Source organism: Ciconia boyciana, chromosome 8, assembly GCF_034638445.1.
Source record: "Ciconia boyciana chromosome 8, ASM3463844v1, whole genome shotgun sequence".
In the NCBI taxonomy this organism is placed as follows: Eukaryota; Metazoa; Chordata; class Aves; order Ciconiiformes; family Ciconiidae; genus Ciconia; species Ciconia boyciana.
Genome location: NC_132941.1, coordinates 5,600,110 through 5,628,080, shown reverse-complemented (window position 1 = coordinate 5,628,080; position 27,971 = coordinate 5,600,110).

Genomic DNA, 27,971 nt, shown 5'->3' with positions numbered 1-27,971 from the left:
CACCAAGGAGTGGTCCTGGTAGTATAGATCTCATGGAGAAAGACTGAAGAATGTGGCTGCACCTTCCTTACAAAGTGTGGTTGTGGGACAAAACCGAACAGAGCAGGGAATAAGGTCCAGTGCATCTTCTTAAGTGTAGTATTGCTACTCCCTTGGCTCTCATATTCAGAGCAAAAGGCTTCCACAACTTCATAACAGCTTGTTCAGGTTTGAGGGGTACATCAGGTTTAGAAGAAAGGTATCAAAACGTGCACCAAAATGTTCGGTATTGACAATGAACTTAGTTTAGCATTAGAAAGGTTAATTTTCTCTTGGCATTAATTTGTAGTTGCAAGGATTTGCTTGGATCCTGATAAGAATTTTGCTTTCAGAAGGAAAAATTAATGTACCTTTGTGTAGAAAATTTTATACTGTGATCTGGTCAGGTGTGATCCTTTAAGGAGCCAGTTGGTGGGGACTGCAAGTGAAAACAGAGTCTAGTCCCTTGATCTGTAGCTGACTGTCACTTCTTACCAAGAAAAGCCTCATAGCTTTATCATTTTTAATCCCCCAAAAGGAATTTTTCTTTGACAAAACCCCAATTGATTCATTGTCTTCAGCGCACGGGCACCATAGGGATGGCCCAGTGTAGGATGTGGTGTGAAACTCCTTGAGTGCCTCTTAAACCCAAGGTTTGCTTGCTGTGTCTCGCTGGTCAGTTAGGTACCCACCGTGTAGGAAGGCATGGACTGTAACAAAACCAAGAGAGACCTTTAAAAAGAAAGGTTAGTTCATCAGTGGCCCTCTTACTAGCTCAGAAGGTCAGCTCTTCTCTAGGCTGTGTCAGCATCCTTGGAGAGCTGGTTAAAGAAAATAGTATCATGTGCCTTTTACAGACAGAAAAGAGCAGATCCAATGCCCTCTGAAGCTAATTCAGAGCTTCCAGTTGATATGAGCTGACACTGCATCACGTCATTCCTGTACTGAAGCTGTGCATATATGCTGTGCTAAAATCCACATGCAAGAAATGATTTAGTTGTCTTAGAGTGCAATCCCCTTAAATGCAAAGCCCAACTGAGCAGGCTTTGTGTTTGGTAACTTAGAGAGCTCAGAGAGAACAGAGTCCTTGCCCACTTAGAGCTAATAGTTTTTCATTTTTAGTAATGACCTTGAGTCTTTCTGTTTTCATCACCCCAAATAGCTTTATACTGCTCAGCAGCCAGTTTCAGTGTCCATGCCATGAATGCTATGAGGAATAAATGCAAAAGAGCTGTAAGCAAGAAGAAAAATTTCTTTTCCCAGGTGTCCCATAATAGTTTTTCCCAGTGTTCACCCCATTCTAAGTGGGTATTTTGTCTGCCTAAGGGCACCAGGGTTGTATCCCAGGCAACACTGGTCTGATATTTTTCCATTGTCTATTTTTGCAGGGCAGCTGAACCCTAGCAAAGATGCTCTAGCTACATCACGGCAACCTCCCTTATATGGTGCCTCTCTTACAAAAGAAGGCAAATTTCCAGTTTGATTGTCTAATTTGTTTTTTAATAATTGAGACAGATTGCTTTTTGCCTTTGAGAATGGGTCCTTGTGTGCAGTCAGGTGAGCTGTTTGCTATCGGTGTCTGTACTAGTATCAGATAAGTAGAAAACCCCCTCAACCTGACAATTCACTTGAGAATAATCTGATCTGGTTTGCTTTGCTGTTTCCTCTTGAAGTGGACAATGGCTTTTCCCCTGTTAAAAAGTTGACACAATGAGACAAGTGTGTGATTATTGTATCCCTTTATGTCATTTAAGTAACTTGAGATAGCCTGGTGTAATGTGAGTAATCTGTGTTCACCACCCCTTGAATCTGTCTGGAGTTGATTGGCATATCTGTGCATTTTAACTTGTCTGGAAGGCTCTTATCTCCTTGCTGCACAGCATCAGTTGCAAATTTTAAACCTTTCTGTTCAACTTTATGTTTAAATATGTTGCTCTTCCCCTTTCCTCTTAGGGTCTTAGCAAGGAGCTGGTTTTGCTTTGTTTGGTTGCTGCGTTTGTTTGAAGTAAACCCAATGACTCCTTTAAAACAAATGAATCAGGGAAACCAGGTAATGCAGCTGACAGACAGGTGATCCTGATAATACTGTCTGGTGCCTGATAGACTGCCCTTGAACATCTGAGCCATTCACACCATTTTAGACAGTTAACACTGGTTCTCCACTACTGAGCAAATCATTACTTTCCATCCCGACCCATTAAAGTTAAGACCTCTATGTGCCTTTCAGGTACAGCCTGTGGTTAGAGGGTGATGCTGAGGAGAGCCACCCCCTGAGATGTGCTGCAGGCACTGTTCCTCGGTGCCTCCAAGCGTGCATGGGAACAGGACTGCAGTGCCAGCCCCAGGCAGTTGCCAAAGCAACCTATTTTATTTATTTATTTATTTTTTTACCTGTGCTTCCCTTTGAAAAGACTCAGATTAAAACTGAATCTTAAGAATAACCTTTCCTTTAGTGGTGTTGCACCGTAAATGTCACTTCCTTTATTGTGAGTGAAGGTGACAGAAAATTGTGGTCTAAAGGAACAAACGTCATGCTCCAGGGGGGAGAAGGGAGGAGATGAGGTAAGTTCTAGAGGAAGGTAAGATGCTACTTTGATACTAAATTTGTCCCATTGATGTAAGCTCAGTTTGAAACCCTATGAGCTGCCTCGGTTTCCCCTGCCAGATGCAGAATCATGTTCAGGAATGCGTAGTGATTTTCAGGGCTTAAACCAACAGAAACCCCCAGCTAAATGGGAGAGGTCTATCTTTCCTGCCCTGTGTGCATGTAATCCACAGCCATGCTTCTCAGCCCACGAAATGAATCAGATTGTACCATTAAGCTGGGTTTTGGGCTCCTGGCATTGGGTCAAAAAGACTGTAGCCCCGCAACACAAAACGCTGATCTGGTATAAATTTACTAAACTGGTTAAAAGTTGTTCAAAGTGGTAACTTTGTACTGGCAGGCTTTATGTTTTAGCATAAAAGCACTGAGTCAGAATAAACTCTGTATTATATGCTCTGCCTAGTTCAGCAGAAATGTGATCTTTTGGCCACACCTGACTTCGATGAAATTTGTCCCAGTCTGGTGGTGTGCAAATGTGATACGAATGTTTGGGAACCTCAGCTGTGGCCATGTCATTCTTCCTTCTTTGCCATTCTCCCAGGGTCCTGTCTTGCACTCCTGCCATGGGGTGGCAGGTTGAAGGGGGCAGGCGAGTGTCCTTACTCCCTGTCCCCAGCCATGGGGCCATAAGCACACAGACAGTATGCCCTGTAGCATACGCCACTCTTGCTCTCCTTCTCAGGGACAAGAGTATCTGGTATCTGATCTAGGCGGCTTCTTTGGCCCTTTTCTCACTGTTCTGCTATTTAATGGAAGTTTTCTCCCTTTGTGGAGCAGTACATATAGCTTTCTTTGCCCTTTTCCTCTCAGCTGAATGAGCACCAGACCATCCTGGTAATGCCCATCAGGGCTGCTTTCTAGTCTCCTGCTCCTCAGCCACGTGGCCCTTGAAGGATGTGGGCTGCACCTGGGATTGGTGAAGCATTTAGGGTCAGCTTCCCTAAAACAGCCTTCCACATCTCTTCAGCAGGCATCTCTCTGTTAAAAATGTTTATTAAAATTTAAGACACAATGCTGGATGAGCTACTGCAGCTTTTGCTAACTGTCAGGCAATGTGGCTGTATAACTGTATCATGTCATACTGTTCAGGTTAGGATGAGAAGCTAATAAACCCACCCTTTTGAAAGCACTCCTCTGTATATTTGAACTCTTGAGGCTTACACTGACTCTCTATTCTCTTTGCGTTATACACAATGGGATCATAAGATTCACAAATGAGAAATAAACTGAGAATACTGTGATTAAAAATGTACAATACATAATATAACCTTGCACAACAAAATTAGAACTTTGTTAATTTAGTCCCAAAGCATATTGATTAAATGCATTTTACCACTTCAGTGTATGCTGGAAAATCCAATTAATATAAAAAAAGAAAATGAAAACATCCAAGTCACTGAACTCGGGATCATAAATGTTAATCCATCCTGCGGTATCTCTTGAATAGAACACACACTAATTTTCTCTCATTGTTACAGAACAGATTTCACATAAAATAATGGTGTAATTGTTTGGGGGAAAAAAAAGTATTTGCCATTTGGTTTTTCCGTTTGCTCCTCCTTGATTGAATTCATTAAAAAAGGATTTTTTTTTCTATCCATAACAGCTTTCAGCAAAGTCTCCTTAGTGACAAACTTTTAGTACCAAAAACGTCTGAATGTTTAGTGAATTAGGAAAAGAAGCCTTGCACAATACTCAACCACAGGTATAGAATTTGACCAAGTTTAGGGCTTTGTTTGGACTATGTCCATACTAGAGATGATGGCAGAAGAAATGAGTCTTTTACTGCTGCTGAAGACCAAGAGGTCAGCTTTTCTTAGGTGACTGGGAAGAACAAACTTCTGGCCAAAGGCTTTGTGCCAGCCGTACCTACATATAGTGGAAATGATGGAGTATTTTATTTGGTACCTAAGTTGGGGCAGAACCTCAAGAATCCACTGGTCTATACAGGCTGCTAGAGCCAGCATAGAAATTCCTGTGTCCTCAGACCTGATTTATTTCCTGCTGGAATTTATAAGGCTTAAATTCAGGATATTTGCTGGGGAGGAAACAATTTTACAGCAAATTTCTGCACTTTCATCAAGGCTTGGTGCAAAGAAGGTAACTGCAACTTGGTATCAGGAATCTCTAGTGAGAAAAGAAGCCAATGGTACTGTTGCATCTGAGATGGTGAATCTTTTTCAGCAAAGTGATACTACCAAGGGAATGAAATTACGACAAACAGCAGCTGAGTGGAATGATGAGGAAGTTAAGATTTCCAGTGCTCTTGAACTCTTACAATTAGTGATATTGTGACAGGTTTAAGAATATAAAGATAGCTGTGTGTTGAGTTTTGGGAGGAGGTGTGTGTGGAATCATATTTAGAGAAATATTTCCACAGACAGCACTTTTATAATTTTAGTAGTACAGTGTTCATAAGGTACCTATTAGAATGTGGTGTTGTCAAAGGGAACATTGGTGAAGAGGCATACCTTTTGGAGCCGTGTCTGCAGGGAGACATCTGCAGATGTCTTTATTAGTTTCATGTCTAAGCCACTTCCCTGGAGGGTGTGCTAGCTGTTGGGTATTAGCAGTTTCATGAAGAAGCCCATGTGCTCTTCACTCTGCTGGTTGTGGGTGGTCTCAGAAGGAAGGCATCCCCCCCCCCTTTTTTTTTGTAGGAAGAAGAGTAACTGAAGTACTATAAAAATGAAACATTGCTCTCAAATGGGCATTTGTCCAGCCTGTTTTATAAATACTTTTCATCCTCAAACAGGACAGCATTTACAAGGTTAGCCCAGTGAAAGTCTTACGAATTTTATCACATCTTAGCTTGCTTTTATGTAAGTATGTTCAGATAAATACTAGTATTTGACATATTTGAATACATCTAAGGCTTTTTCACTAGACTGATATTTATGTTTTTACATGGCCAAACTTTACTGACATTACAATAGTACTTTACTCACCAAAAAGCCCATTTGACTTCCAGTGCTATAAAACATAGCAAAAGAATGAGGAACCAGGCATTTCAGACTATCCTTTTCTCTTTTTATGTAATTTATGTGCATTTTAATAATGACATATCCTTTTGCCCTTTTGCCCTGTCACTGTACATAGTTGTGTGAAAAGAAACAGACTTAGTATCATAATAATTTATTCTATGTAGCAAGATCATGATATTTTATATTTTCTGTGTTTGGATAATTGTGGCTAGGAAGAATTTCCCAGAATGGTACAATGCCCAATTCAGATCAGGTGTGCTAAAGATAGACTTTTCAGACTGTCCTTCACTACTTCCCTCTGCTGTATAAAGAAGACCTAATTTTGCTATCCTATACACTACAAGGTACAGCCTAGAAACTTGCTACATCTGAGAAGATAGGAACTGGACGGATGGTGCAGGAAGAAAAAAGGAAGAATCTGATTCATTCCATGTGTTCTGGATAGGGGAGTTGTGGTGATGCTATGAACCTTAACTTCTGTATTTCTTGACTTTTTTTGCACATTAAAGAACACCTACTTTGTTGGTTAGCAAGTGTTCAATTAATTTCTTCTCTTTTAGTTTAGACTTGCTCTGTGCTGCATAACACTTCTCGATAGTACTTTGCTAAAAGTCAGATAAACTGATATTCCCTCAGCCCCATCAGTGACTCGGAAACAGGTTGTATTACGGTCTCATCCTAACGTAATGTATTGCTTTTATGAATTAGAAGGCCAGCTCCTCAGCAGGTCGAAATCTGCATCATTCAATGCACCTTTACATAGCTATATTAAATGAAGATCAGACCCATAGAATTTCTGGTCCCATCAGTAGTAAGTATATAATTTTGCATTATTTTGCTTGCATTAAAAAAAAAATGCACCCTATATTATTTTTTTCTTATATTGAGAGAAATGTGTGTGTCAAAGATATGTGATATTAATTTCCTAGAAAGTATTCATAAATACACTAGCACTTTGGAAGTTAAATAGAAAGTGATAAAAAAAATTGAGATGATAATTAATCTATTCTTTACTTATACCCTTGATTAGCCATCATACAAAAAGCTATTGGTGAAGCCAAATCAGGTTATTCCAGTTTGCTTTATTCCATCAGCATGTGCCCAAAGAGAGTTGTTAGTTCATTTTGATTTTCATTGGCAGTCCCGATGCAATATGGGAAGTGTCTGCCAGCAAATGTCCTTAATATACATGATTTGAAGGGGAAAAATAACTACAAAAAACATATATTTGCCTTATCCTGCTGAAGTGAAAAGTATCTTCATATGCCACTAAGGAGTTTGTGTATTTTGTAAAACTGGCTGCGGTGTTTGCATGTTAGTTTCTTCTCTTTCACCACCAGTGTTCACAGATACCACATACATAGGCAGGAAATGCGTGCACATATATTAATTTTTGTCTTTTTCTTTTGTCTGTGGTGGTTGGAGTTTTTTAATATTTCAGGCTGAAAAGAATCTGATAAAATTGGTTCTTTTTTCTTGAATTTTAAGCATAGCGTATTTGATATTTTATGTTTTGAAGTGCTTGTCTTTTGGAATATTGTGTACGTACGTGCATGATGCGTATCCTCTAGGACATTTCCTCTTCAACATTATATTTGCAAAACTAATCTGTCTCAAAAAAGGCAAAGGGGAGATTGAGATTCTAAATTAAAAAAAAGAGGAAGTAAAACTTCTGCCAATTCATTTTCCTTGAAATCCCCGGCATGACAAAACAGTGGTAATTAATAATGTCCTGTTTTTAGTATTTCCTTGCTAAGAGGAGTTGCTTGTGGAGAGTTATAGTACTTTGTTAAATACCTGTTGTTTAACAGTCCAGAGTTGTCTGTATTTTGCAGAAGGATGAAAGGATTATTAACCACATGGTTGTATTATGGGGTTTAATGAACGAATGTTTTTAAAGTCTGATTTGTTCTTCATAAGAATAGTGTTAATTCATTTTGAGTTTTGCCTGAGAGGTGAGATCTCCAAAATTGTCCCAAAGGTGATAGCATACTTTTTTTTTTAGCGCAAAGACTTTCCAACATGTTGCATATATTTATTCAGCAGCCTTACACCGCCCCTGAAAAGCTAGATTAAAGCATAGGAATCAATCCAGGCTTGAGTGATGTACAGCCCACCTCTTAGGAGCTCGGTTAGTGTTTAACCACAACACTGCACAAACATCTTGGGACACGAAGTGAAGAAAACAACAACCATTTGAAACCATATTAGAGATTAAGGCCGGTAGAACCTAATTGCATGATTAAACATTAGAGTCAGCTTTCCCATGGTAAGAAAAAGTGGCGTGGGATTTTTTTAATTACTAGAAATACTTAGTACTTGTTTCTTAGCTTATCAACAACATGTTGTGGCTGTGTCACGCAGAAACATTAGCTTGTGAATTAGCCCTGAGGCACTGTCCTATATACGGCTATCAGAGCGCCTGGGTGTAGGATCCACTGACTCAGAGGAAGAGTGCCTCCTACTGATTCTGTCTTCAATCCAAACACTGACCTTGCTCCTCTGACGGGATTTGACAGGTTTACAACCCACGGGTGTGGCTGTCATAGCATCAATTTTCCCCCCTTTAGCTTCTTCTCTAATAAACTTGTTAACCATTTTGCATTAATAGAGAAACTTATGCAATGCGTGTCTTGCTGTCTTTGACAACTCATTCAATGTCAACCATCAACAATTTTCGTTTAATGGACACGTAACATCCCTGGTGTGATGATTTTTTTTTTTTTTAACTTTTGGTGTCAAATTGATAAGCCTGTGAAATAGAATAGATACACATAATGCCGCTTTATCCCCACAATTGACAGTGAGGCAGTGAAGCAGAACCTCAAGAAAAGCGACCCAGTTCTGCATGTGTAACCACACGAGAACCCAGACTGGTCCCCAGTCCCACCTAACGTCGCAGCTTCGTGACATCTGAGCAAATAATAGGCAGAGAGTGTGAGTTTGTGAAAGTAATTACATAAAGCTGATGGCAGGGGACAAAAAGAAGTGGGGTGGGGGGAGAAAGCGAACGGTTTCACCGCTTTGACAATGTCCACAGCTGTGATGTCATAGGCACAAAGATGATAATAAAATTTGGCCAATGTGGTGTCAACTACACCTTGCTCCTTTTGTCTTTTCCCTCGTATAATTTTGTATCCATGTGTGAATCGGCTCATTAGTGGAGGAGAGTGAAAATTGAGGTCAGGGTATTTAAACCTGACCTGTGCAAAGGCCATGCAATGCCTAAGCCCACCGGGGGTTTCACTTCAGAGCCCTGGACCACCCTTGAAGGTGACACCAATTCAAGCCTCATTTTATAAAGGCCTTATTAATTATTGTCTTTATAAGAAGGAGAAGCCATATAAAGAAATGTGTCATTCTTAGAGTAGGAGTAGGCAGGAAAAAAAAGAGAGAGAGAGAGAGAAAGAAACAGAAGATCAAAAGAGAGCTTTTTTTTCCCTTTTGCTTTTCATGCCTCAGAACCTCAAAGGAGGTCGGGGAACAATCAGGCTTAGGGGTCTCGTGTGCTTTCTGGCAATTAGACTCAGCTGATGGGCTGAAAGGGATTGAATGGCAGGGTTCAAGGCCCTTCTCCAGAGCTTCAGACAACAGGCTTTTCCAAAGCAGCAGAGCAGCAGACACCACTGAAATCATTTCAAATGGAGACTTACAGCCAGGGATTCATTAATTCACCGGCCTAAACAATTACTGGAACATATAATGTCTCTATATACACTTTGATAAAGACTGTCATCCTAGACCTTCATTTTCCCCATTTTTATTAGAGATTTTTAATGTCAGGTTTGAAAAGAACCTTTTATTTCTTCAATTATCAAATTAAACCTTTTATTTTTTTTTTCCAAGGGGGGGAGGAATATAAATTCCAGAATTTTTGTTTTATGGCTACAATTGATTTGAATTACAAGAGGAGACTGAGAAAGTTTTGTAAAGCATCCTTAAACATTCAGTCATAAATAGGATGGGAGCCTGAGTAGCAAGAGATCCCATCCTCCTCCTTCCTCTCTTTAAAGAGGGTGGTCTGGGACAAATAGATTTAAATGAGCTTGATGTGAGAGAATTAGCTAATAAGGGACATGCAGCAGAGCACTATAGATGCAGGCTGCGTTTGCTGCTAGAATGGTTTGAACTGAGCAGACTGAATTAGCACTTTTAGTGCAGTTGAAATGTTTTTAAAATAAGAGAACAACCTATTTCTGGTTTGGTGGGTTTTTTTCCCCCCTAGTATAAGATTAGATGTACCCAGAGGTGAAAGGTTTTAGTGCAGAACTGTGGTTCACTTATAAAATGTACCTGAGTAGCCCTATGAAGATTAGAGGTAGGTGCAGTGACAGGTCCCTCAGACCCTTCTGGCAGGGACCAGGCGTGCTTGGAAGAGGAAGCACGGCCCTGGGAAAAGAACTGTCCTGTGCTGAGGTAGATATAAAGTCTAATTAGGCACAGTCAAGAGTGGTTTTTGAATGGAAAATTGGACTTTTGACTAAATTATGTTTTGTGTCTCTCTGTTCCTCAGACATTTGTGGGGTTGGTTTTTTTCTTTTTTTTTCACTGGGGGAGAAACTGCAAAAACCACACATGTTTTAACAGGAAAATATTTCACTGAAAATAATTTGATTGGAAAGTGACATCGACATGTCTTAGAAGTGCTGGTTCACATAGCCCTGTTCGGTTCTCTGGAGCAGCACCCTGGTCAGACATCTATCACCTTCCCTGTCCAGTAGCAATGCAGTGTGGGAGACACAATCCGACCAGGTAGTTCAGTTCATAGAGCAACATGAGGTTTTTACTTTATGATTTTCAGAAAAGACACCAACCTGTTCACTGTGCTGCAGGCTATGTTAGAGGAATCCTGCATCCTCTAACCACACCACAAATATTTGTTTGTCATAAGAGTGGTCCTTGCCTCATTCCCATGCTGAAGCCCTGTTAATGCTTGACAGTCCCAACCATAACATGAATATTTCCCATGCAGAAAAACAGTGTTGGGAAGGAAGCCTACCTGTTATGTGATTCCAGTAGTCACTATGTGTCCGTTTCTATGGATTGTGCCTAACCCACCACTTCCTTCTACTGCTTTGCAGGAGTAACCCAGTTTGGGTAGAAGCTAGGGCTGTATGTTTAGGAGATAACACTGTCTTGGGAAGAACAATGCTGTTAACTCTGGTAAATATTGTTTCAGACTTTCTGCAGGAAGATGACGCCAGGAAGTTGTACAAGGCTTGAATTATCATTCTGCTTTCAGCCGTGATGGAAGAAAGTCTTTATTTTGTTTAACTGAAAATTTTAATTTGCGTGTCCCTCAAAAGATTCAAGGTACTGAAATCCTCAGCGTAGGCCTGTAGTAACTATGGCTTAATTCAGCCTGATCCTGTTCTGGAACTTAAGAGACTAGCTCAATCAAAACAGATAGACCCAAACAGTGCATCTGGGAATTACGCTAATTCCTGAAACTGTGGTACCAGTAGAGGTATCCATCAGCCAAGAAGATGATGATGATGGGAATCTATTGGATATTTACTACACACCTAAGACACCTGGGGATGCTAGCTTAACTGGGCTATTTTGGATTCCTTTGTTTATAGAAGCGGAGAAGGAGGGATACAGAAAGGTAGAGTGGATTAAAGTGAGAGACTGTGAGTTATTGTGAATAAGTGCCCTTTCCATTACAACAAATGAGTGCTATAATGAGATTCACTGAGGCAAGTTGTAGCTCTATTGTACCACCAGGCTTATTTAATAGATAAAGCTAACAAGGCTAGAGATGAGAGTTGTCTGTTCTGTATGTCTGTATGGTACCCAGGCCACAGAATTTCCTTCCACTGCACACCTCTGTGTGTGATTTTCAGTTGTAGTTGTCTCGTTATCAGATCAAAATAATTCCTATTTATATTTCGTAACTGGAGTCTTGGGTATTTGTTGGGCATAGCTTTTGTGTTTGTCATGAGTATAGCAATACCGTGCAGTATCAGCTTGCATTAAAAGCGTTTTGAGACTATTAATTTATAATCTGTAAAATTCTTTCACCCAGGCTAGACTATAATGATAATGTTTCTTATGTCTTTGCATCAGTTACCTGTTGAACTTACTTCTGTGACCTCTGCTTAGCTTCTTTGTTCCGAGTACAGTCTTTCCCTCTGATGATAGCTTTGTGCTGAAACTCCACCATGGTCACTGTGTCCCTGTTTCCTGAAATATTAATGCTCTGTGTTTGCTGCAAAGCTAGAGGACCGCACTCTTGTATAATTGCGTGTTTGTACTTCCCTATTCTCCCCCTGTGGTTGCATTCTTGCATATTTCAGCCTTCTGGGTTTAAATGGCATTTTTAATACAAACTAATCAGTGTGCTACCTCAAAACATGGGGAAGATCTCAAAGAAGGAGGATGCAAAATCCTATTTAGTTACCCCTGTGTTTAATGATGTCAGTCCAGTGGCCGTAGGTAATGCAAATGTTATCAGTAGATACTTGTCATGACCATTCTGCTCGCTGTCTCCTTCACAGTATGAGACATGAGTGAAATCATCTTCCCTGAAATGTCTCTCCATATGGTTTTTGAGACTATTCTTTCAACTCAACACACCAGCCACCTTCAGCTGTAATCTGTCTCTTCCCCACCATTCTGCTTCGTTCCCAAAACAAGCCTCTTTGTCCTTGCCCACTGCCCATTTATACCATTCTCAATCAATCTTCATTGAATGCAGCGGTACATCATTAACTTGTCTTCCGGCAAGCCACTTAACCCCCTAAACCCTGGTGCAGATTCATTACATTGCCATCTTCCAGTGAACAGTCACATCCACACTTGACTTAGGCCATTACTTAGTCACACGATTCATCATCCACATGGGTAGTTTTTTGCTCCTGATCAGATTGGCGTGACAGTATCTGGAGCATATTACAAGGAGATATCCCAAGAAAAAGGCCCTGTTCAGTAAGTTTGAGTACGTATATAACTCTTACTGACCCTGCTCTTCTCTGTTATCACCCATGAGAGACAGGAGCCATTATGCAGCCCTTCTTTCTCCGTGGGTCATGCTAGCTTTCGGCATGCTCTGAACCAGGGCTGTGCTTTGTATAAGGGACATGATGCAGAATTCACTGGAGTTTTATGTTAATTCTTGATTTTACATGATGTTTTCTACTATTTTCTGAGTTACAGTATTATTATCCAGACAAATTTGTAAGACATATGACTGTAATGCACAGGATTTTTATACTTTGGATTGGTATTTATACTTTTGGATTGGTATCAGACCTGAAATCCAGAAAACCTATCCTTCACTCTCAGGAGTGGATAAATATTAGAACTATTCTTTTTTGTTTCCATCACTCTAGGAGCCTTATTTTACTCATCTTTTGCTTTTTTTTGTTTTCTTCATGCCAGTTTGAAAGGGAATTGAGCAGCTGAGGTAGTTCCTTTATTGCTGAAAAGCCCCTCAATAATTCTGAGCTTATAATCCACTGTACAATCACCAGTCCGACTTTGGTAATCGCACGTCACAGTATGATTACCAAGAAGTAACTGAAGAGTGATTATGCAAATCTTGGAGTTCTAATTGGCTAATAATGACTTTAAGACAGAGTACAGTGATTCATATGTTGTGTGGTTTTGAGGGGAAAAATCCAAAGTAATTATGTAAATCAGTTGCTGGTAACAACTAGTCAGATGCAAAGCTTTGTTTGGTTAGGGAGAGTGCTCAGTAATGCATCAAAACTGGAGCATCCCTGCACTTTGATGCGCAGAGGCAGTTCCACTTCAAATGTGCTGTATTGTGGATAGGGACTGATTTCATCCCTTCTAGCCAAGTACTATTTCTTGCGCTATCCTCCAGGAAGCTAAAACAACCCTCAAAGCTCACATATATGTTTAAGGTGATTGTTTAGTCCAGGAGACAAATGGGAAAAGAAAAATCCCATTTTCCAAAGGAGGATTATAAAGAGGTAATTTAGTCCTCCTTCTCTTTTTTTCTGTTTAAGATTCTGTGTCACAGGCAAAATTATTCACTACTAAAGATACTCTTCATTAGTAATCTTAGAATAAAAGCTTCTCTTTACCTTTTCTCCTGCCATGTTGTTATAATGTTGTTATAGGACCTCTAGGCTTTCTTTGTAAATTCTACATGTTATTCTTATTAACGCTGATTTTAAAAAATAATTCTCATGTGGGATGTAGATTTTTTTGAGATTCGTTAAACAAATCCTGCTCTGTCTTTCTCATACTGAAGACTCTAATAGGAGTTAACCAATTTATTGGCACCGTTTGATACAAATTCTGTACAAAATATTAGGAGTTGCTGTTTTAAAATAACTTTCACAAACCTTTACTCAAAATAAGCATAGTTTGGGCAGGCTACTATCATGGGGAATAGAAAAATTTCACATCAGGTTTGTCTCAGGAAACATGCTTGAAGTAGGGAGCTGGCGAGAGGTTAGTAGTCTTCATGATAGCCATCAAGAGAAGTGTTTCAGCCATGGGTGTATAAGCCAGCCAAGGCCCTGATTGAAGGCACTGATGCCCAGTCTTTGCGTGATTTGCTACTTTGAGGTCCATCATATGTATATCACAGAAAACCTACTTTTAATATAGGTGTATTCTTTATACTAGACCTTCAAAGGAGTTTGTACTGACTTTAGTGGTCCACTTGAGTAGTGTAACCTTGACTCAGTGTAATAAGTCAGCTTTGTAGACCTATCAGTCCTGTGGCTCTCGAGAATGGGGGGAGTTTAGACCCATAGGCAAGAGTGAGAAGAGAAAGTCATCATGTGTTCAGCATGTCTTCTGTGTGGACACTTACTTTCCTTTTATATTTCTCCTAGATCCCATTTGGGGCCTCTGTAGAATGGGAATGACTTTACAACTTCAATCCACGGCTTCCAACAAAGAGTTTCCTTTTACTATAATAAATCAGACACACAGATGTGAATCCTTAGAGGAGCAGATTAGCTTATACATAGGAAGCTGGTACCCTTTTAATGTTGCTGACACATTGTGATAGAGGGTAATGAATGTGAGAAGGAAAGGAGGAAGGAAGAGAGAAGGGGAAGTGGAGGGTATGCGGAACAAAGTGGTCTTTAAATGCCTGAAAAAATGCTAAGAGAGAAGACAAGGAATTAAAAAAGAGAGATAGCTGAGGAGAGGTGGAGGCCCAGACACTGGTCCAAAGCCCCTCCAGATCAGTGACAGTCGTGAATAAGTTTCCAGCGATCTAGTGCACTTTTGATCTGACACACAGTGAACAGTTGAGCAATATCCTTAAACTGAAGCATTTGCCGGGACAAGTAGACCTGGTGATGCCAAAATATTTTGCAGGTAGGTCTCTGCTTTGCTGAATTGATTGTGGAGGGTGGGGTTCTTGGATGTCAAAATGAATTATATTTCAGTCTCAAATTTCCCTCATTTTTTAATGTTTAAAAAAATAAGATCTAGCTAATCCCATGTGATGGGGAATAGAGGAATAAGAGGAATTCAAAATTTATGTACATTTTTGGGCTTCTCCATACAAAAATACTTCAGCAGTTGGAAATTAAATGTCCATTAAATTTTAAATAACTTTCTTTTTTAGTTGAATGACCCATGTGTCTTTTCACAGTTTAGTGATAATGGAGAAGAGTAGGGATCTAAGAGCTTGTTGTTGTGCCGACAGCGTATAATCAACTCCTATACCTGTTGGATCACGAGAGGGGCAGGACAGGATGTGCATGCCCTATCGTCTTCCTGTAAGGACACCTGTCACCATAAAGTCCATAGGTTCTGTGAAGTTATAGCCCTGCTCTTTGTGCCTTCCCCTCAGAAAGACAACTTCACCCCTTTTTCTGCCTGTTGGAGGTTTTTATTTCCTCTTCCACTAGAGCTACTGTTTTTAAAGACGGGAACGTGCTTCCTTGTAACAATTTAGGCACTGAGTCCTGCTCTCTTCTGAGTTGGCACTTTGTGAGTAAAGGTGGATGTGGATGTTCCAGTTGGGATTGGCAGGGCACTCCGCTACCCTGGTGTTTGCTTTGCATAGGTGTGAATAGAAGTGCCAAATTTCAGACTATACTGATGTGCCTGGATACTGTACTTGCCTCCCATAGGTGAAGATATCAAAACATAGAAGCCATCAGTTTTCTGGATATTTTAAAACTGGAGGAGTATGAAATGTCAGGACCCTGAAGCAATGCAAACAGGGCTGCTGACATATTTCTATACCATCCCACTATGTAAGCAAACTGTGCTCTTTTGATTGATCCATTCAGCCATGCCCAAGCAACTGTCTGCTGAATCGAATTCATTGCTGTGCGTGGCTCAGTCATGTGAAAATAGTGCCCTAAAAATGATAAAGTTTAAAAATAGAATGTGCATCTTAAAAGCTGAGAAACCAAAGAAGAGTTAAAAAATAGCTTTTTAATAAAATTGTTGTTGTTTGTTTTTTTTTATTTGTTGATCAGACTTTTTAGGTCTGACCCAAGACTATGCTTGAGATAAAAAAACCTAGTTTTTCAAAGCAGCAGCAAAGATATTTGAACAGGGACAAAGTTTTGGTGCCATTGGCAGTTAATTTCAAACAAGCAAAGCAAAAAGATGGAGACAGAGATGAGAGAGGTAGAAGAGCTGACTATTTCGTTGTTGTAAAAAGGATGAAGAGAAGATTACAGGGCTCAGGTGGAAATTCTCTGCAAAAGTATTTTTGCAGTGGCATATTCCCCAAATTTGCCTGATCCCCTTCCCACGCCCTGCTTCCCAAAGCTCACCCCCATTCAGGCGGCGCTGCTGTGTACCAGTTTATTGTGTTTAACAGCGGTTATGCTTCAGTAATACTTTATGTCTCTGGCTTGGAAAAGTCTTTGGATGAAAGTCACAATTTCAATTACTATTTTTTCAGCTTGCCACTTAAAATACGATCCAGCATATGGGTGAGCTACACAAAATTTTTCAGCGAACATTTGAAATCAGAGCAAAACCTGGTTGTTCCATCTTATTAGCCACGTCTTTTTTGATGTAGCATGTTTTTCTAACCCGGTATCACTTCCATCTGAAGCCGCACCACAGAGAACACAAAGGTTTCAGTATTGAAGTTGAAGGAGCACTGAAGGGCATCTTACAAATGCTACTTTGTCACCTAGCAGGAGTTCTTGGAAATTTTTCAATGTTTTTCTTTTCTTTTGTGAACGGACATAAAGTGCCTCTTTCAAACCCAGCTAGGGTTTCATTCCTGCTTCTGTGATTCTCTGAGGTGCATTAGTTGAGGCTGGCAAACTTTTAGACTCCAGGGAATACAAAGCAAGATAATCAGTGCAAACTCAGTCCTTGCGGCAACTCTGTTTGGGTGGCTGACTTTCCCGACAGGGACTGGGGTGGGGGAGGAGAACGGTCGCTCTAAAGATGTACAGGAGCAACAAAATTAAAGCAAGAAGAAATCTTTCATTTTTTAAAATCGGAGTAAAGACAGCAAAGGATCCACAGCCATTGAGAGACTGGTAGGAGCTGAGAAAGACACTTATGCAGGTTTGCTTCCCAGATTTTTGCTTCACTCTCAACTTTTATTTATGTGCCTTTTCCTGTGCCACTTTTACCAATGTTTCTCGACAACACATTAACTTCCCTCCCGGTACAATAATCGACTCCAATCTGCTATTATCACGGAAATAGAAGAGGTAAAGTGCCTGTAATAGGATCCAAATCAAATCACTTTCACTTCAGCCGGCTTTTGCTGTGAAGCCGAAGATTCCCCAGGGAGATTCAATACAGAGAAACACCTGCAGACACAGGCTGAGGCCCGGAGATTATATAGAACACGACAGGCCGAGCTTTGCACTAGCATTTCCTTAGTTACAAGATGGTCACATTGGCAGTAATAACCAGAGGCAGGACCTGATAAAGTTGTGACTCATTGGCAAAGCTAGGATCTGACTTTCAGCTGATTTGACCCATCCTGAAGCAACACATCAGTTGACAATTTACTGCAGAAACAGCTATAGTTAAATTTTTTTTCCCTCCCCCCGAAGCACTTGCCTTAGTCTTGAATGGTTTTGCATGAATCCCTGGTTGTGTTTAAGTGCAGTCCAGCCTGAAGAGAAAAAATATATCATTCTCCCCCTGTGGCTAGGAAAGGCCAGACTAAATTGAATTTAATAAGTTTCAGGTTTAGGGGAAAATAAACCTAGAATCTTTCCTGTGGCACAGGAGACAACTTCAACAAGGCTTGCAGTTAGGATCAAAATACATGGTTGCAACCAGCTCGTGGTGTAGGTTAGAGTTTTGATGCCTTGTTCCCGGTGAATATTAGTTTATTAATTCAAATGCTTTTTTCCCCCCACACTTGTGTTTTTATGTAAGTACTTTTTAGAAATGCTAAGAAACTCTATGCCAGTTACATGTTAGTATTTAATTTTGTATTTATCTCAGGCAAACAATAATATCATCTTGGCAGGATGAAAGCAAATATAAGTCCTCTCCATATTTGTCACCTAAGATTTGACAGGCTTGGCCTTGGTGGAGAAATAACAATAGTGGTAAAAACAGTAAGAAAAACAAAGAAAAGCAATTATTCCTGAATTTTAAAAACCTGTGGGGAAGTTTTCGTGGCTCAGAGTTCAGTGAGGACTTCAGTTCCCGTTTTCACTTTGAAATATCTCCTAGTAATATCCCAATACCTGTGTTGCTGCAAATATTCAGTACCTGACAGTATATGAAGTTCCTCACATAGTAGGTATGTCGCTTTGGTGAGTACATACTGACCCAACATATGTATAAACCACAGCAACCGCTATTGGTAGCCTTAGCTCCCACCCCAATATAATTATTAGTACCTGGATAAGAAAATTTTTACAAATTAAATTTAAACAGATTGGTATAAAACACAAAAGCAGCAGACCAAGGAAAAAAGTTGCGCAAAACTTGAGGAGCTCTGTGGGAGGAGTGTGTTCAGGGAAGTTGAAATAATAGTAGATTTAAGCATTTTCTGCAACTGGCTTGTTCTGAAAAGTGTTACATGGTCTTCTATCATGTCCTCGTCTCTGCAGTGTCCGAGCACTTTAGTGTATTAGGTAAAGAGGGTGAGAGACATCATGAAGAGTTTGCTCTTAGACTTCTTTTTCCTCATGAAGAGAATTGTTTTTTCACTAAAGGTACGTTTGGTAAGGTTCAGTTAAAGTATTTGCTATAAGGCCAATATTTTTCATGGAGTGGCAAATGAAAATAACCAACTGCTTTGGTCCTCTCCTGCAAGCTTTCCTCACAAGCTTTTATTATAATAAGAAAATGAATTTTTTTTTTGTTTTAGAAAAACCTTCTGAAAGAAGGGAGATAGGTTTGGAAATGTGTTTTGACTCCACATTACATTACATTACAGTCACATTAATGTAATGTATAAAAACCCCATATGTTAAACACTAACATGGGATCAAAACTCCTGCTGTGAGAGATATGAAAGTCACGTTATCTTGTCAACTCAAAGGCACATTCTTAATTGCTAAATATGAGCCAGAATCCCATGTCCAAACATTTGTTCATTGAAAACCAAACCCTAATTTTACAGTTCAATTGCAGCTGCAACTCTAAGGGAGTTTGGAAAGCTCTAATGGAAAGGAGAAAAGTATTTAAATTATGGGGCATCAGAATTTGAGATGATAGTTTGTAAGTCCAGAACTGAAAATATGGTGCTCAAGTACAGTGAGAATGTGGCAAAGAGCATCATCCAGCCTCTTGAGTTAGATCTGGGACTGCATAGGGCATTTCAAAGCAAAATAAAGGAAAGACTGAGAGGTACCTAAGTATCTGATGGAGGATGGAATATTAAATAGTGAAATATTTTTATTCTAAATAATTGCTTTTTCACTTCTCTGTGCAAACCAAAGCTTTATATGCAGGAGAGCAGAGGCAAGGAGAAGTGGGGGAGGAAGAGAGGAATTAGGTCACTCTGTCAAAACATCTTTAGCTTTGCCTGATGAAGAAAAAGTTGTAACCATTAAAAAAATAATCATACTTTTTTATAAAACTCTATGTGTTGTATGGCCTGAAATTAAACATTTCCTTTAATTTTCAGGGTTTCTCTATAATCTTAAAAAAAAAAAAAAAGAAGAAATAATTCAGCTAAAATGTAAATGAAATCTCACGGTGAAATTAAAAATTCATGTGACAGGCCCCTGTTCTCTATCTTGCTTTTAGACTGAGAGCATCTGACTAATTCAATGGGATTTTGTGAGTGTTTTGGTCAATCCAAACGTGCTTTCTTTGGCATTAAAAAAAAAAGTATTCTATCCAACTTCATCAGCTTCTGATAGTAACTTTTTTGAGAGAGGACCTTTGGCTTGCAACTGTGTTGTATCGGTTACAGTCTAATATTTCATACATCTGAAAGCAGTAAGCGTGGACCAAGTCATGCAGACGCATGCTCCTAGAAATGCTATGGGTAGCATGCTCTGTCTGTGGGAGCACTTGCAGGAGCACTTTGGTACAGCACTGTGTGAAAATACATCTTCCCCCCCCAGTCTCGCTCTGCTGACCAAGAAAAAGCAATAGTACTGGCTGGAAAAACAACAAGAGATATTTTTAGTACTTACTGTATGTTTTTTAAAAAGCAGCAGGAGCAACGATGGTATTACTTTTGGTCTTTTTTTAAGGGTTTAGAGGCTAAAGCCTATAGGATTTGAAACTGTGATCTCTGACATTGCCTTCAAGAAATGCAGAGGCCTCTTTCTCCTGTGTTTCCAGGTGTAGATGTGTCTCAGGTGTTAGTTCATCAGCTTCATTTATAGGAAGCTTCAGGGTTGAGTGTGAGGAGAATGAAAATGCCTCTTGCAGCTTGACGAAAAGTTACTCTGCCTTTTTCTTGGACCTTTCATTCAATATAGCACTGAGCAATTTGCTTAAACACAGAAGGGAGAAAATTATTTTTCTATACTTATATGTCCAGACAGTGGATTCCAAAAAACCTGTATTCACCTGATGTACTAGTAAGTATTTCCTTACACTGTACCTTTCATCCTAAATTATATTTTTGAATTTCTTGTTGAAACTTATTTTTGGACAAACAGCCGACTTTCCTCACATTGCATTACCCAACACAGCATTTATATTATTAGAAAATTAAACCAGTGACTGAGAGATTTTGACTAATTAGGTTTCTTGGATAATAAGAGCTTTTTAATAAGGTACATATCACTTACAATATTGCTAATGAAATGTGAAAGCGATTCAGTACTCTGTAAGATAATGGCTAACTTGTTTTAATTGTTAACATTTTTTCTTGCCTGCAATGACACAGTCATTATTTCGCAGTCACCACTTATCGTGAAATCCAAGAGGATTAATGGTTTCACTTATACTGGCGAAAATGTTTAAGCTGTCCCGATTATCAGTGCAGTTGGAAAGAATAATGGTTATTTGTCATTGCGTTTAGCTGTAGAATGAATTGTCCTCCAGCCAAGAGAATCATTAACCCTTTGAGTGACAGTAATAGAGTTTTACAATTAAAAACTAGGAAGCAAAGATTTATGGCTGGATATTTTTTTTTCTGTAGGTAGTTTATTAGCTTATGAGTCCCACTAAAACTAAATATATTTCTCGTGCAAAATAAACCACACAATATATCTTATTCTCCTGTATAACACTTCTGCTAGTTGGAATTAGATTGCACTGAAACATTCTTTTGGTGAATGAACAAATCTCCCAACTAGCCAAAAAAAAAAGTAAAAAGATTGAACGTACGTTCTGGGGGGAAAAAAAAAAAAAAAGAAGATTCACATTGCTTTTTTGTTACTAGATTGCTATATCTGTTTAAGTACTGAATTTAAAGGAGAATTTTGTCAGTAAATCCCTATAATTCAAAACCATTTACTACATATAAACAACTTAAAAACCCAACATTGCTTAGCAAAGTAATTAATATTGTTAATTTGGTTCATCTGGGAAGAGTTTAAAATTACATTGTTAGTGAATGAGAATTCTTAAAATTCTGTACGTGACACTGAACTAGCTGCCAAAACTATAAAAGGCATCATAAAACAAACAATTGAGTGTTTAAAGTTTTGGGTATAAAAGGGTAATATAAAAAAAAATGAGAGAAATAAAACCATTACTTGGGAAGTCATTTTAAATCGGGGGAAAATATGTACTCAGTATGGCTGTTAAAGCATGCCGGTTTGTAACGCTGTCGTTCCTTCCTTGTGAGTTTATACTGGCTTGGTGTAACATCGCGTGGACCGTTGCATGCAGTCTTTGGTTAGACCCTGCAGCAGCATTTCCGAGTTGCTTCTGCACTGGAGCAGTGCTGATTTCCAGCAGCACAGAATCTAGCTCATAGCATGGATCTGAAGATAAGGAATGAAGGATGTTTGTGAAATGTTCCTCCTTGCACCGATGCTTGAAGGAGCGAAAGCCCTCTTGTTGTTCATGATTTAGTGGGAGTGGAATAGAGCATTTAACTGGAAGTGTTCAGCTCCTTACAAGATTAGGTCCTATTATTGTATTTCCACCTAAGAAATACATTAAAGTGAGTCTCACACAATAAAAAGAAATTAAAAAAAGCACAGAGCGTTTATGCTCCTCAGCAGGTCATTCTCAGGCACAGCTGTCAAAGTGGTTGAGAAGGCAACTGTTACGGGAAATAAAATTTACTTGTTGAAGACACAGGTTTGCTGCTTTATCTTGCTGCTGAGAAAGATAAATTATAAACCATCCCATCTTTGCCTGGTACTAATGTGTAGCTCAGGGCCTGATCCTCAGCCTGTGGAAGGTGCTGGGAGTCTTGGCTGGCTGGAAGGGGTTTTGATCAGGCTCGCAGCCTTTGGCAGTGCCGCGGCCTTGCCAGACCCAGCACCTGGATGGGATGCACAAGCGTCACCACTTGCTTTTCTGGGAAGGAATCTTCTCAAAGATTTTTATGGACTCCTTTTCTAAGAAGAAAAGGGCAGCTACTCCCTTCAGCTGTAATAATAAATATAAATGGACTTGGGTATGAAAAGAAAACTTGCTCGCCACTAGAGAGGCCACATTAATGAAGGCAGTAGTGAGTGTCTGGGGAAGCGCACCTTCACATAGGTAGCCGAGGCATGAATAGAAATTATATTATTCCACAATTACTTTAAAAAAAAAAAAAAATGTTTCTTCAGGTGCTTCTTGAGCCCAAATCATGAAGATCAGTGCATGTGAGCTCAGAGAATGATCATTATCGTTATTATGTGTGATCTATCGACAAAAACCGGGGCTTCTATGAGATGGTAAACAACAGTTTCTGCAGAAGCCCCCTGAGGTATGCTGGAGCTGCATACCCCAGCAGTTTTAGATGGGAGAGGTCAGAAGAAACAGCTGCCACCAGACAAAAAGACATAGCAAATACACGAAAAAAAAAAAAAAAGGGAAAAAAAAACCTGACAAAACCCCCCCACCATCCACCCCAAAACCCACATACACACAAACCTACACGTATATGAATTCCCACCGCTCCATAAATCTGTTGCAACGTTTATAGATGCAGGAATGTAGAGCTGTAGATGTGGATGGTGGAATTTAGCTCTAGTTTGGAATTTATGATTGACACTTTTGAGAAACCACTATTAACCGTCCCTATGGCTTTAATGAAAATTGGCAATGTGATCGCAGGCTTTGTTCCCTTTGGTTTTCTTTCGCAGCAGTGCCTGTGCATATGGTATATGTAAGTCCCTCCCCCACCCCAAAAATGTTGATAATGGCGGCTATTTTGGGGAGGACAATTACTGATGAAAAGGACTGAATGGATTTTCCCTCCTCACTGGATAGGGGTTCAAATGCTTTTCAAAAAGCATGAAGCACAAATGCTGCTGCACCTCTTTGGCTTGTCGGCTGCATTTGTTGTACTTTGGCTCCAGCTAAAACGTAGCGCTTGCAGGGGCTAGCCTGGAATGTCAACTCCGTTCCTGCCTTTTACATTTTAATTACAAATGAAGTAGCCTACAAAAAAATATAGTGTACAACTTGTGAATGGACCATTTATTAAATGTTAGCAGGAGTTCAGAGGCTTAAGATGCAAGAGGTGGGCAGGAGCTAACATCCAGCAGTGAAACTGTTGGAGAAAAAAAATTCAAATCTCCAAAATTGGGAGGGAAGCTTAATTAGTTTCAAAAGAGTCTCCTCATTGGATCTGCTGGGAATACAGTTAAAAAGAGACAGACATATTTAATCGTAATATTTTGTTCCTAGTACAGGGAAGCTGGTGTCACTGATCCTTGTGTCCATGTGAACAAATGCTTGACATGAAAAACTTCTGGGTTCACTGAGGTTAATGGTAAAACTCTTACCAGTTCCTTGGGCCTGGCTTTTAAACAGCACTGATTATTTTTGTAATCATTAAGGGACTCTGTTCAAATGTTACCCCGTCCTCACATCCACGTTCTTGTGTTGTAGGCATGCTTTGGGAGGGGAAGGTTCTCCTGGCTGGGACTTCCTTGCAGTTTTTAGCAATTCCTATCAAATATTAAGAGTCTCATAAGTTTTTGGTTTTAAATTTTTGGTGCAAATAGTGTTTAAGCATTGGACACAAAGGAGGCACAAAGACCTTGAAAGAGAAACTGTCTGGAGTGCGTAACCTGCTCTGAGCTGAGTAAAACACAAGAGGAAAACAAAATACACAAGTGATGCATTGGTTAGATTTAATTTTGTTATATAGAAATAATTTGAACCGTAACTGTGGAAAGACCTTTTCTGTATTACAGCAAAATATACTGTTGTATATAGAAATTGTTTGTGCCATTTTCAAAAGAATTTTTTTTCCCCTTATTTAACTGCTATGTGGTAGGAAGGTGGACCTAAATCAGAGATGATAGATATGGTGGTGCTATTTTGATTCCTATAATCTCCCTTTGTTAAAAGAAACAAGGGTTAGACCATCCAAAAATTCAAAATATTGCAAAACAGAGAGTGAAATATCTGAGAGTGAGGCAGCAGCAAGTTAGTGCCTAATTCTGTAGGTTTGGGAGGGTTTGTTTTGTTTCTTTTTTTTTTTTTTGGTTGGCTTCTTTATTTCTTTAAAATTTTAACCTCTCTTACTGTGCCAGCTGGAAACCGATATTCTGATTTTATTCCCAGTATTTAATAGCCTCGATTTCATAGTCTTTCTCCCCCTCTTCCAAAAGGCTAAAATTTTAATTGACACATTCCTGGAAATGTATTAGGTCAATTTAGAGTAAAGTATGTCATTTACGCAGTGTGTGGAGTCTTAGTTTTCGTGTAAAATACTGTTCTTAATTGATTATCATGTACATGAATTTTCTGCATCATTTACACTTACAAATGTGCATTGCACAAAAAGCTAATAAATCTCAGAGGTTTGAATATTAACAACATTTTCTCCCCCTTGTGTTATTAGCAGAGAAATCAGCGCTAGAGACTGGCAAACTGTTGCTTACATGAGTACCCTTTCCAAACACGAGGAGTCCTTTGTCACATAAATGGTTCAATTGGAGAAAATGACTATATATGACCAATGTCAATAGCATAACTCGTGAGAAGGAGAGCTGCTTGTGTGCGTGCAGGCTTGGAGGTCCAGGTCAGTGTTCTGCTCTTTAGCGTGCTTCTGAGAAGAGAGAGAAAAATCCCTGTGCGTGCAGCAGAATGGAGGAATCGCCCAAACCATCAAAATCTTCCCACCGTAGGATGAGACTACAACGCACAAACAGAAGAGTAGGAGACTATCCAAAAGGCACAGTGCTGCCCCAAAAATTGTTACTGTATGCTCTTGCTAGCTTAGCAGTGCTCAGGTGAAGGGTGGTTTTATTCCCATTCCTAAATAAGCTCAACTCTGTCCTGCCAGGTGATTTGAGGCACGCAGACGCTTGTGGCTGTGGAGTCATACTGTCACCACTGCTTGGGTTGTAGCCGGAGCAGGAGGCTTTGGGGCTTTCTGAGACCCTTGCTGGTCTGTCTGTGTGTCAGTGGGTTTGAGCCACAGAAACTACACGGAGCTATTGAACCCCATCTATTTTTTATTATCTGCTTTTGTGGATGTCTGTCTTGGGAGAGCAGGGCTTCCCCTTGTCGTCTTGCTGCATTACGCAGATCTCGGCTGAGCATCCCTACATCTTCAAAATTACATTTTTTTCTGAATAAAAGAGGGAAAAGTGTTTCAGATGACTAATTCTTTTTAACTGACAATGCAGTTCCACTTGGAGTAAAACTATGAATCTGTTCCAACTTTGCCAAATCATATCAAAGAGAAAAAAAAAATCAAAATTAACTGTTTAAATACATATAATGCATGTATCTTTGTGCATGTACATACATAATAATAAAAAGTGAAATAGAACATTTATTTCCACGTTCAAGTTTTGTTTAAATAGAGGTATATATACACATATAAATATTTCTCTATTCCTCTACTACATTCAGTAGATTATATATACACATGCATATAGATATGTATATATATATATTGAATAATTTGTTTTGGCTAAGTTTGGTAGGATTTTTTTGTTCAAGGTCAACCCTAAACAATTGCTAGTCTTGCTCTTGTTTTAGTAAGTAATATTATTTATATTATTTAGAGCCCTGAAAATCAATTATCCATACCAGAGTTCTACTCAATCAACGCTGCTAGTGTGGAATGATGGATACAACTTCAAAGAGCTGGCTGCACAGAGAAGGGCTAGTTAGGAGCATCTTCAGGCTTGCACCCTGGTGATACAACATGACATTTCAACTTGTCCGTTATCCCTAGAAAATCCTGCATTATATGGTGGAATGAAACAACTTCGCACTCTCACGACAGTGCAGAATAGCTCCCATTATTTCCCTCTTCTTGTCAGAATTCCACATTAGTCTCCAACCTCTCCTTTGTTACAAGAAGTTCTCCAAAATTAAAAACTATAAACAAAAAGAGGAAGGGGTGGGAGCTAAGGGTCTCTGCAGAAAGAATGGAAAGAGGAAAATATTGGAGGCATAGGGAAGGGACAGATTGTGTGATGTAGAGGTGATCCCTTGTGGATTCTGTTATGTTCTTGCTGGGAATAGCAGGAATATCTTTTAAGATGAAGTCCTTGTTGGTCGTATTCCAACCGTGACTAGCTCCTCCGCATGCCGTGGTCTGCATTTCATGCAGTATTTGATCACAAAGTCTAGGTGTCCAAAAGTGCTGGGTTTTGCCTTACTACTTGATGTTGCTGTACTCTGTGGTCGTGTTGCATACAAATCTGCTGTGTTTTGCTCCATGGATAGCTGCATTTTATCAGTGATTTATTTTGCATATACCTGCTTTTATTGCTCAATTGTCTTCCTCTTTTTTTTTTTTTTTTAATTAGGCAGTGTAGGGGTGTAATTTACTGTCATTTTTTTCACTGGACTGAATTGCTGAAAAATAATTTTACTTACCAGCATGTAAAACTAAGGGAAACAAGCCTTATCTCTTAGTTTTTCACTTAAAGGCACACAGAGAAATGGGGACGTTGCTTTGCCTGTGTGTTTGACCATCAGTCAGAAAATTCTAAGTAACCCTAATGGAAACCGAGGATTAGACATGTTTATTGAGGGAGTAGAATTATGCCCCTTAGAAAGGATGCTTGCTTAGGATCACTGCGGTATGAATCACTGGGACTGCGGCCAAAGGTGGGAAAGAACACGGCTGACATTCGCAACCCTCCCAGCTATCAGTAAGTACAGCCAAAATAATTACCCCAAGGCATCTGGATAACCCAGCCTAATTAGCAGTGCCTGAAAACGAGTGGGTTGCATGTTTATACCTGAAGAAATCAAATTACCCTCATACATTTCACCAGGGGCTCTTCCAATTCATTGCTCTGTTGATGAAAGAGGTAGCTATTTACCATAAAGTCACAACCCCGCAGCCTGTGGCTATTCGCCACGTTGAAGAGTGTTACTGCCCTGCAGGGAAATTATTCCTTTTACTGGAGCTGAAGGCAATATTCTTTGCACTGATGAGCTCTAATACTTTTATGGTAGGTGGCATGGACTGTAGAATATACACAAACATAGTAATATGCACTTAATTAGATTACTTGTTAATATCGTTCATTCATTTAATTTGGTCAAAACTGCTGTAGCCAAATGTTCACCCTGAGCTGCAGATCTCGGTTCCCAGATCTGAGACCAAGATTTAGAGAGTTTTAACATCCTTACGGATAATAAGAATATCCATAATTAAAATGTTTGACACTAACCCTTTTTGAAGGGAATGTAAAGCCTCGCATTTCAGCCAACAGAATAAAAAGTAAAATCAAATCTTTGAGGTGGTAAGGTTGCCCCAAACCATCGTAATTTCTTGCGTCTTCTTTTGAAACATCTCAAACTATTTGAAGAGATCATACACTCTCTCTAGCAACTGTGGACCAGACCGAGTCTGACAAATTCTTAGTTCATTACTATAGCACAACCTCTGTTATGATCAAATGTGAAAACTT